This window comes from Ornithorhynchus anatinus, chromosome 7 (genome assembly GCF_004115215.2).
Source record: "Ornithorhynchus anatinus isolate Pmale09 chromosome 7, mOrnAna1.pri.v4, whole genome shotgun sequence".
Lineage (NCBI taxonomy): Eukaryota > Metazoa > Chordata > Mammalia > Monotremata > Ornithorhynchidae > Ornithorhynchus > Ornithorhynchus anatinus.
The window spans coordinates 75206321-75218279 of NC_041734.1; the positions used below are offsets into that span (position 1 = coordinate 75206321).

General features: G+C 45.3%; 1 non-coding gene across 1 annotated transcript; it reads right to left on the minus strand.

Annotated features, from left to right (window-relative positions):
* Positions 1-356: 356 nt before the first annotated feature.
* On the minus strand, positions 357-489 carry LOC114813541. Its single transcript, XR_003761258.1, has one exon. It is a non-coding gene; the product is annotated as a small nucleolar RNA SNORA7 (small nucleolar RNA).
* Between the last annotated feature and the right edge of the window lie 11470 nt (positions 490-11959).

The following is an 11959-nucleotide window of genomic DNA, read 5'->3' on the forward strand; positions in this document are numbered from 1 at the left end:
ATGTTTAGGAACCCAAGTCTTGTGATATCTAGTCTTGTGCTCTTTCCATAAGGCCACACTGCCCCTCGCCTCTTATTTAAGTTCTTTAACTATCCCTTACATACTCTCCCTTACTGATCCATACAGGAAATGTCTTGTCTTATGCCGTCGATTCGTCTCCGACCCATAGCGATGCCATGGACATGTCTCTCCCAGAATGCTCCATCTCCTCTGTGATCATTCTGGTAGTATATCCATAGAGTTTTCTTCATAAAAATACAGAAGTAGTTTACCATTTCCTCCTTCTGCACAGTAAACTTGATTCTCCACCCTCGACTCTCTCGGATGCCGCTGCTGTCCAGCACAGATGAGTTTTGACTTGTAGCAGATTGCCTTCCACTCGCTAGCCACTACCCAAGCTAGAAATAGAAATGCCTCTGCTTGGCTCTCCCTCCCATAGTCGAGACTGGTAGAGAACTGGAAACTCTCCAGGTGTGACCCTGAGAGGGGAATAGAGGAAATACCTTGCAAAAAAAAAAAGGACACTACTGGAAAGCAAACAAATTCTGCTGAAAATTGTGTGAGTGTGACTGAGAAACTATCTGTTTATAATGCTTCGACATACAGACGCCTCTCTATATAAGAGACCTTGCTTTAGGATACACATCAGCTTCAGGTGAATCTTATTGTATTTCCTTTTAATCAGAATTCGTCTTGACTGAGCCACAGATAGTGCTTCTATTTCCATGAATCCCAGGAGGGGGTGTAGTCAAATTAAGCTTAACTTTAAACTCTAACATCTAGGTGTGTAATTTGTTATAGATATTGATTGTAGCCAAGATCCTGGTACGTGTAGAGAGTCTGAGTCTAAAGCATGAAACTCTGTGATGCCTCTCCCTGAACAGCAAGGTGACGGCTAATAGGAGTTTTTTTATAACGATGGTTTGGTTTTGTCTGCAGTTTGCCCCCACTGGCTGTGCAAAACTCTGCCATTGGCCTGCTGTGTGACCTTGGAGAAGTCATTTATTTCCTCTGTACCTCGATTTCTTCATCTGTACAATGGGGACGAAATACCTGTTCTCTCTCCCTCATAGAACGTGAGCTCCAAGTGGGGCAAGAACGGAGTCACATCTGGTTTCCTTAATCTACCCCAACACTTAGCACATCATTTCACACAGGGTAAGTACTTAATAAATGCCATTATTGTTAATTAGATTCATATGTGACAATCAAGCTCTCAATCAATGGATTTATTGAGCATTTACAGTGTGCAGAGACCTGCACTAAATACTTGGGAAAGTACAACATAATAGAATTGGTGGACATGAACCCTGACCACAAGGAGTTTACTGCCTATAGGGGAAGATGGACATTGAGATAAATTACAGGTAGGGGAAATAGTATATTTGCGTAAGTGCCTTGGGGCTGGACTGGCAGAGTGCTTTATCCATTAAGTTGGGTGAAGACTGAGAATTAAATTGAGAAAATGGGTTGTAGGGAGGGAGCTTTAACCAATCCAGGAAATTTCATCTCCTCAGAAGCAGCAACAGAAGTTCCTCAGTGTGGCACTATTTCACCGGGTGACCAGTAAGGGTGTGTATGGCAGGGTGGTGGGTGGAGGAAGGGCGGGAAGAGTAGTCTTGGTAATTTGTCTGCAATATTCAAACAGTGTAACACTAATAAGAGGGAATGGCACTGGGATACGGGGACAAAAGCAAGGGGGTTTAGGGGGACTTGGCTATTTGTAAGAGATTTTTCTTTATGTGATCGATCCCAATCAGGGAAAGAGAAGTTCCACTGGATTGGAGACTCCTTCATTGGACTGTTCAGGCTTCTCCACTGGACTGTAAGCTCCCCTACTAGACTGAAAACTCCACCTTTAGTTGATAAAGTCCCTACTAGATTGTAAACTCTTTCATTAATTCAATTGTATTTATTGAGCACTTACTAAGCCCTTGGAAAGTACAATTCAGCAACAAAGAGAGACAATCTCGGCCCACAGTGGACTCACAAGTCATTCGACTTCTAATCCCAGCCCTGCCACCTATCAGCTGTGTGACTTTGGGCAAGTCACTTCATTTCTCTGTGCCTCAATTACCTCATCTGTAAAATGGGGATTAAGACTGTGAGCCCCACGTGGGACAACCTTGTACCTTGTATCTACCCCAGTGCTTAGAGCAGTACTTGGCACATAGTAAGCACTTAACAAATACCATCATCATCATCATCATCATTATTATTATTAGACTGTAAGCTCCCTACTGGATGGTAAACTCCTTGAGGGTAGGGATCATGCCTATTAACTCTATTGTACTGTTCTCTCCCTAGCAATTAGTACAGTGCTCTGCACACTGCAAGTGCTCAATAAGGTCAGTGAGCTCAAAAAAGCTCCCAGTAAGCATTCACTAAATACAATTGATTGATTGATTGATTGATTGATTGATTGATAGGAGATGAGTCTCTTTCATGAGAGGAGGCATGACATAGTGGATAGAGCATGGGCCTGAGAGTCAGAAGGTCATGGGTTCTAATCCCGATTCTGACACTTGTCTGCTGTGTGACTTTGGGCAAGTCACTTCACTTCTCCGTGCCTCTGTTACCTTATCTTTAAAATGGGGATTGAGACTGTGAGCCCTATGTGGAACAGGGACTATTTTTCACCTGATGTGCTTGCACCCACCCTAGAGTGTAGTACAGTGCCTGGAAAATAATGAGTACTTAACAAACACCACAATTATTATTATTATTGCAGGGAGGTGAAACCTCGTGGGTCCATAGCTACAGTGTGTTATATTCCTTGGAGTGTCTGAGACAGACATCTATGACATATCCATTCATTCACTCATTCAATCATATTTATTGAGCACTTACTGTGTGCAGAACACTGTACTACTAAGCACTTGGAAAGTACAGTTGTCAGCTGGGGATGGATGGGGCAAAGGAAGACATAGCCAAAACTAAATTGAAAATATAGGTTAATGCATTAAGAAATAGGGTCAGTTCTCAGAAAGCACAGAGTTCCAAGATGAACCCTTCATTTCAGAAAACTCATGTTATAGTTTATATACCGTGATGGTTTCCAGGCACATGCACTTAAATGTTCCTATTAACTCTATTTTATTGACTCTTCCAAGTGCTTAGAACAGCATTCTGCACACAGAAGTGCTCAGTAAATACCACTGTTTGATTCTTCCTACATTGCACTTTGGTCTCTCCTTACAGGCAAACATTATCCAAAGAATGTTCCTTAATTAATAATGTTGGTATTTGTTAAGCACTTACTATGTGCAGAGCACTGTTCTAAGCGCTGGGGTAGATACAGGGTAATCAGGTTGTCCCATGTGAGGCTCACAGTTAATCCCCATTTTACAGATGAGGGAACTGAGGCCCAGAGAAGTGAAGTGACTTGTCCACAGTCACACGGCTGACCAGTGGCGGAGCTGGGATTAGAACCCATGACCTCTGACTCTTAAACCCGGGCTCTTTCCACTGAGCCACGCTGCTTCTCTAATTCCTCATTGAAAAAGCAGTGTGGCTAGCTGAAGGACCTTGGGCAAGTCACATAACTTCAGTGTGCCTCAGTTTCCTCATCTGTAAAAATAGGGATGATACCTCTCAGCCTGTGAGACTCATGTGGGACAGGGACTGTGTCCAAGCTGATCATCTTGTATTCAATCAGTCGATCAATCAATTCATTTAACCAATCATATATATTGAGCACTTACTGTGTACAGAGCACTGTACTAAACACTTGGGAGACTACAATTTAACAGGTGGTAGACACATACCCTGCCCACAACGAGCTTATTCATTCATTCATTCAATAGTATTTATTGAGCGCTTACTATGTGCAGAGCACTGTACTAAGCGCTTGGGATGAACAAGTCAGCAACAGATAGAGACAGTCCCTGCCGTTTGACGGGCTTACGGTCTAATCGGGGGAGACGGACAGACGAGAACAATGGCACTAAACAGCGTCAAGGGGAAGAACATCTCGTAAAAACAATGGCAACTAAATAGAATCAAGGCGATGCTTACAGTCTAGAGGGAATCCCAGCCCTTAGGAGAGTTCTTGGCACATAGTAGGTGCTTGAATACCATTACTGTTATCAGTGTTCTATCCAAAATACATTGTGAAAAACACACATTACAGAAGAACTGACTGACTATGGTATCACCTTTTATTGTTAGTGAGCTTCTTTGGAGTAAAGGCAGAAAGCAGCACAGAGTATCGACTTGGAACAACTTCAGAATTTCAGACTTCAGTGGAAGGTACTGAGTAACATCTCACTGAAATTAGAAACAATTTACCATTTCAAGACTTCTGATTTTTTAATCTGGTTAATTCCAAGGAAACAAAATCTTTAAATTTCTATTTGAACAAATTATCCTATCTGGAGACACTGTTTCACATCGAGGTGTCTCTGAAGCAGAATGTCTCCTAGGCACTGTGCCCAATTACAGAGTGGCTTTGCCTAGTGATGATATTTTTGCTGGTGATGTTCCTGGAAAGATCTGCATTTCCCTCCCGGGTATAATCCCCTCCAACTCCACAGATCTCATAGTTATCATTTAATCGATCCCTTAGCAATGGAATCACATGGCCCCTGTACATCTATTCTTTATTTCCTTCGACACTTAGGTTGACTCTATTCGGCCAGGACGGACCTGAAAATCTGTAATTTCCAGGTGTCCAGCCCTAATTTTCTCCATCCCCATCTAGATTTCCACTCACCATGCTCAGAAGGAGATATAATAATAATAATAATGTTGGTATTTGTTAAGCGCTTACTATGTGCCGAGCACTGTTCTAAGCGCTGGGGTAGACATAGGGGAATCAGGTTGTCCCACGTGGGGCTCACAGTCTTAATCCCCATTTTACAGATGAGGGAACTGAGGCACCGAGAAGTTAAGTGACTTGCCCAAAGTCACACAGCTGGCAAGTGGCAGAGCCGGAGTTCGAACCCATGACCTCTGACTCCAAAGCCCGTGCTCTTTCCAGTGAGCCACGCTGCTTCTCGATATCTGATGGTCACCTTGGATCCTTCTGGCTGTGTCCTGCTGAGTAAAGAGCTGCTCCGTTCTCCTTTGCTGAAATCTAGTTTGAACCCTGTCTTGGGTTATCAGGTACCTGATTGATGTTCCATTATTGCATCGCCGCTGAGGACTTTATCTTTCCTGGACATTAAATCTACTACCATTTCTTCTCTTGCAACTACTGAGCCAAATGGTATTTAAGAAGAAAAAAGGTTCCAGTGCCTCAATCCCCTCTGTATGGATCCCCCTGAACTCCTTTCTAGATACTTATGTAGTGTATGTTAGGACTATGCTTTCAACTGCTTGGATCTTTTCCTCGATGTCACACGTGCCAGGACTTGCATAGAGGTGGTTCTGGTGACAAGATTACCTCACCTGGCATGTGCCTCCTTCTCAGCATCACTGAACTGTTTTATCTTGCCAGTACCAACATCCACTGCTGTTGTTGTCCCGCGATGCCAAAAGGAGAGGCTGACCTTTCAGACTAATAATCAAAAAGCGGCATGGTTCAGTGGAAAGAGCATGGGCTTGGGAGTCAGAGGTCGTGGGTTCTACTCCCGGCTCTGCCACTTGTCAGAAGGAGATATCTGATGGTCACCTTGGATCCTTCTGGCTGCATCCTGCTGAGTAAAGACCTGCTCCATTCTCCTTTGCTGAAATCTAGTTTGAACCCTAGTGGTTCCGCCACTTGTCAGCTGTGTGACTTTGGACAAGTCACTTCACTTCTCTGTGCCTCAGTTACCTCATCGGCAAAATGGGGATTAAGACCGTGAGTCCCACGTGGGAAAACCCAATTACCTTGTACCTACCCCAGCATTTAGAACAATGTTTGGCACATAGTAAACATCTAACAAATGCCATCATTATTATTATTATTATTGAGCACTTACTGTGTGCAGAGCACTGTACTAAACATTTAGGAGAATACAATTTAATAGAGTTGAAAGACATGTCACCTGCCCACAATGAGCTACAGTCTACGCTGGGTAGCCGGTAATATTATAAACAGTTTACAGATATTATACATAAGTGTTGTGGTGCTGAGGGTGAAGCAGCATGGCCAAGTGGGAAGAGCCCTCGCTAGCACTTAGTACAGTGGTCTGCAAAGAGAAAGCGCTCAATAAATACAACTGAATGAATGAGTGAATGAGTTAGTGGCAAGAGCATGGACTTGTGGGTTAGAAGTTGTGAGTTCTAATCCAGCCTCCACCCTTATCAGCTGTGTGACTTTGGGAAAATCACTTAACTTCTCTGTGCCTCAGTTACATCTTCTATAAAATGGGGGATTAAGACTGTGAGCTCCACGTGGGACAACCTGATAACCTTGTATCTACCCCAGCACTTAGAACAGTGCTTGGCACATAGTAAGCGTTTAACAAATGCTATCATCACCATCATCCCAGCTCCACCAGGTGCCTGCTGTGTGACCTTGGGCAAATCACTTCATTTCATCCATGCAATCGTATTTATGAGCACTTACTGTGTTCAGACCACTGTATTAAACACTTGGAAAGTACAATACAACAATAAAGCCAGGAGTAGAACCCACGACCTCTGACTCCCAAGCCCATGCTCTTTCCACTGAGCCATGTGTTTCTTGATTATTAGTCTGAAAGATCAGCCTCTCCTTTTGACATCGCAGGACAACAACAGCAATGGATGTTGGTATTAACAAGATAAAACAGTTAAGTGATGCTGAGAAGGAGGCGCATGCCAGGTGAGGTAATCTTGTCTACTCCGGTGCTTAGTACAATGCTTGGCACATAGTAAGTGCTTAACAAATACCACAAAAAGGCCGGGGGAGGATAGGATTGGGTAAGAAGATGAGAAGGTTCTTTTGGACATGTTAGATTTTAGGTGGTGGTGGGACATCCAAGTAGAGATGTGCTGAAGGCAGGAGGAAATGCCAGCCTGCAGAAGAGAAAGATTAGGGCTGAAGGTGTAGATTTGGGAACTGTTCACATAGAGATGGTAGTTGAAGCCATGAGAGTGAATGAATTCTCCAACCGAATGGGTGTAAATAGAGAAGAGAAGGAGACGCAGAAATGAGACTTGAGGGACACCCACATTTAGGCAATGGCCAGAGAGATAGAAAGAGAACCAGGAGAGGACAGTGTCAGTGGAGCTAAGGTTAGATAAAGTTTCCAACATAAGGACGTGATCCATAGTGTTGAAGGCAGCTGAGAGATTGAGGGTTAGGTTGGAGTAAAGGGCTCTGGATTTGGCAAGAAGGAAATCATTGATGACCTTCGGGAGGGTAGTTTTGGTGGAGTGAATGGGGTGAAAGCCAGATTGGAGGGGGGCAGGGAGAGAAGTGGAGGAGAGAAAGTGGGGCCAGTGGGTGTAGACAACTCATTCAAAAAGTTTGGAGAGGAATAGTAGGAAAGAGATGGTGTGATAAATGGAGGGAGTGGTGGGGGGGGTCAATGAAGGGTTGCTTTAGGATAGGGGATAGCTAAGCATTTTGAAAGCAGTGGGAAAGAAACCACTGGAAGGTGAAGAGTTGAAAATGGTGGTCATGGAGAGAAGAAGGGAGGGGACAAGTGCTTCAATAAGGTGCAGAGGGCTGGGGTCAGAGGCACAGGAGGAGGAGGGGGGGTGGTTTGAGAGGAGGATGGAGAGCTTCTCTTGAGATATTGCTGGGAAAATGGGAGGGTTGAAAAAGGGGCAGGAAGAGGGAGGGCCTGGGAAGGAGCAAGGATATTTTAGGAAGATCACCCCTGATGTTTCAATTTTCTCCATAGAGTACATGGCCAGGTAATTGGGGCAAGAGATAGGAGAGGTAAAGGTGGGTAGGGGATTTGAGGAGAGAGTTAAATGTCTGAAACAAGTGGCAAGAACATTGGGCATGGGAATCAATAAAGATGGAGAAATAATATTGCCAGGTGAAGGTGAGGGCAGAGTTAAAGTAGGCCAGGATGAATTTCAGATGGATAAAGTTGGCCTGATATCTGGATTTCTGCCAGCATCATTCTGCAGCTCATGCACAGGAGCAAAGGAAGTGTACTGTGAGGTGATGCAGGACTGTGGGGGAGTGATACTAGATCGGCATTTTCCTGTCCCTGGGAAGGACACAGTATGGTTTTCTCTCTGTCTTGTTGCTCTTGTCTGACATTTACATTATACCTGGTTTTCCTTTTCCCATCACACGCTACCCACTCTACTGAATTGCACTCTCCCAAGCACGTGGTGCAATGCTCTCCTCACAGTAACAATAAATACTGTTGATTCACTGTGGTTTCCCTTTCTGCCTCCAAAATCATATATCTCCTCTTCTCTTATCCCCAACTAAACTTGGCCATATCTCAAAATGACCCATAGATTTTTGAAGGCTCATGCTCTCCAGCTGTAGCTTAGTGCCCATTCACACTGTATATTTGAGTTCTCACAAGGCCAAGGGGTTCACATGATTAATCTCATTTTTTTTCTGTATTACACTTTCTGCTATCAACCAAGACTCCATGTCTCTTTCCTATCATCCCCTTTGGCTCTAAGGCGTTCCTTAATGGATTTTCTGAAGGTATGGGAAGGAAAAGAAGTGGTATCATTACTCAAGGATCTCACAGTCAAGTGATAAATAAGAGCCTGAATGGTTAGGAAGAGCTTACTGATCTGGCAAGGCTGGAAAAAAAATATTCTCCTGATGCCTACAGGGTTGACTAGACCTCTGTTAAAAATAAGAAGTGTGTTATTAGCCAATTGGATCAGATGGAGTCTCTGTCCTAAAAAGGGCTCACAGTCTAAGAGAGAGGGAGTATGGGTATTTTCATTTTACAAATGAGGAAACTGAGACACAGAGAAGTTAAGGGACTTGCCCAAGGCCACACAATAGGTAAGTGGCAGAGCCAGGATTAGAATTCAGGTTCTCTGCCTCTGGGGCCCGTGCTCGCTCCACTAGACCACACTATTTACTCCCGATTGAATGGATTCAGAGACTCCACTGGTCCTAGTGAACCCATCATTCCGGACGTGAAACTCGTGGGAAGAGCATACTGGCGCAGAGAGGAGAGTCTCCTACCAGCGTGGCGTGGATCCTTCTAGTCCTAAACCACTTGCTGCACCCAAACGACCGCTACACGACTTATTCTAATGGGATAAGCCCTTTAGAAGTCAGGAATCGGTGCCTTTGATATACTGGAAATAAGACTAAGCATCGTAAATGACATGAAAATAACAACCTTTCTGGCCTCCTATCTAGGGCAGACGATCTAGCCAGCTCACAGTTTCAACTTTGCTTCCTGCAGGATGTTTAGGTTCTTGACATTGCTGACTGTTCACTAAGACTCTCCATTCTCCATGGGGACCCCCGCCGCGGTTTATGGCACGCCAGGTCAGGATGGAGGGCATATTTTCCATTCTGCGTGATTGAATAGCAAATTAAAGCAGCTGCCATCTCCGCTCATCTTTCCGTTTGGAGGAACAGATTGGACGAGGGGGTGATGGGGGACGAGGTTAAATTTGAGCCACGGTCGGAGTCCTAAATTGTTCCTGAGAATCCAATTGTGCGCAAGACGGTCTGTGCGAGGGATCTGGAGCAGCAGAAGGCCGATCTGGAAGGAGGGGGAGCAGGTGTCTGGCGCCTCTCAGACTTGGAGCTAGTTTCCTCCACATCTGACATTTAGACGGCATCATGGCACAGCGTGTTTCTGCCAAGGATAGTGGGAATGAGATTTATATAGCCAGGACACACCTACTTGCTCCATGTGGAGATTTGCTTTCCCGCCCCCTCATTAAAAAAATCAAATGTTGATCATCAGAGGGCGGGATTGTTATTTTGTGGGGGCTGTTCTGCATCGGACTTCTGGGACACCACCTGTGGAGCAACCAGCCTGGAAAAACCAGTCTTGGCTGCACCGTCCTCGCTCCCGGGCTTCCTGGCTAGGTAACGCTGCCAGCACCACCTGCAGAGAAGCAAAGGACAGGCAAATTTCATCAACAGCATTATTTGAGTGCCAACCGTCTACGGAGGGCTCTATTAAATAATAATTATTACAATAATTATGGTATTTATTAAGCGCTTACAATGTGCCCGACACTATACTAAGCGCTGGGGTGGAGGCAAGCAAATCGGGTTGGACACAGACCCTGTCCCACATCGGGCTCACAGTCTCAATCCCCATTTTACAGATGAGGGAACTGAGGCACAGAGAAGTAAAGTGATTTGTCCAAAGTCACACAGCAGACAGGTGGAGGAGCCGGGATGAGAACCCATGAACTTTTGACTCCAGGCCTGTGCTCTATCCACTACGCCACCCTGCTTCTACAGTTGAGTTGGAAGACATGCCACCAAGGAGCTTACAATCTAGAAGATGATCTTATATTCTGGCAACATCCCAAGAATAACCAACAGATGCCCTCCGACATGGGATGCTCGGGATCCAACGAGGAAGAAGATCACGGTAAAATAATTAATAATCATGGTATTTTTTAAGCGCTTATTACGTGCCAGGCACTGTACTAAGCACTGGGGTGGATACAAGCTAATCGGGGTGGACACAGTCCCTGTCCTGCATAGGGCTCACAATCTCAATCCCCATTTTACAGATGAGGTAACTGAGTCGCAGAAAAGTGCAGTAACTTGCCCAAGGTCATATAGCAGATTAAGTGGCCAAGTCGGGATTAGAACCCATGACCTTCTGACTCCCAGGCCCATGCTCTAGCCATTACGCCATTCTGCTTCTCCAGTATGGCTTGTCCCTGTAGAGAACTCCAGGTAGTATGTGAGCCACGATCTCCCCCTCCTTTGTACAAACCCACACAAAGTGTTTTCCAAGAATCTCAAATCTTTCTTTTTGACTGATATTCTTTAAGCCCTTACTATGTGCCAGGCACTGTACCAAATGCTGGGATAGATACAAGTTAATCAGGTTGGGCCCAATCCATGTCCCATATAGGGCTCAAAGTCTTAATCCCCATTTTAGAGAAAAGTTAAGTGACTTACCCAAGGTCACACAGCAATCAAGTAGGGGAGCTGGGATTAGAATCTAGGTACTCTGGCTCCCAGGTCCATATTCTTTCAGCTAGGCCGTGCTGCTTCTCAACTTTCCTCTTGAAAGTACTGTACTCTGTGCCCACATTCTTTGACGGATTGGCAGTTCTATTCCTAAGGTGCCCAAAGAGTTTTTGGTGAAAAGTAGGTCATCAGGAACCCTCCAAGTCCTCAACTGGCAGGGTCACAGAGAGTACAGTGTAACAACAAAAGAGACACATTCCCTGCCCACAATGAGCTTACAGTCTAGAGTGGGATTTTTAGAGGGGAATTACAGTCTGGTTATGATTTCAGAAGGATATCGAGGGTGGGGAGAGAGGTGGTCTGCCATCTGTGATGGGTGAGGGATTTCTAGGCAGGAGGGAGTCATGGGCTGGGTGTTGCAGGGATAGAGCAACAGGAACCAAGGCTCTTACTGGTGCCTGAAGCTGGGGTCTCTGGCCCCGCCTCCCGTGATCCGGTCTCTCGTCTACTACCAGGACCCTTTCAGCGGCTCAGATCAGGGAAATACCGTGCTGCTCAAATCTACTTCCCCGCCAGAAATAGCGGAATAGCTGCCCATGCAGAAACTCATCCTGCCGGAACACGGCTCCCAAGTGTCTTTGCCCTGAACCCTCACATCAAGGGCCGGGGATGATGATAATAATTGTGGTATTTGTTAAGTGCTTACTATGTGCCAGGCACCGTTCTAAACTCTGGGGTGGGTACTTATTGGACTCAGGTATCATCGGTGCCCCCCATTTCAGAAGGCGGATGAGCAGCTCGTTGCCAGCCCTCCTGACCCACTGACATAATTCAATTGAATTCATTTGAAGCAGAGTGGCTCAGTGGAAAGAGTACGGGCTAGGGAGTCGGAGGACATGGGTTCTAATCCCTCCTCTGCCACTTGTCAGCTGTGTGACCTTGGGTAAGCCACTTAACTTCTCTGTGCCTCAGTTCCCTCATCTGTAAAAT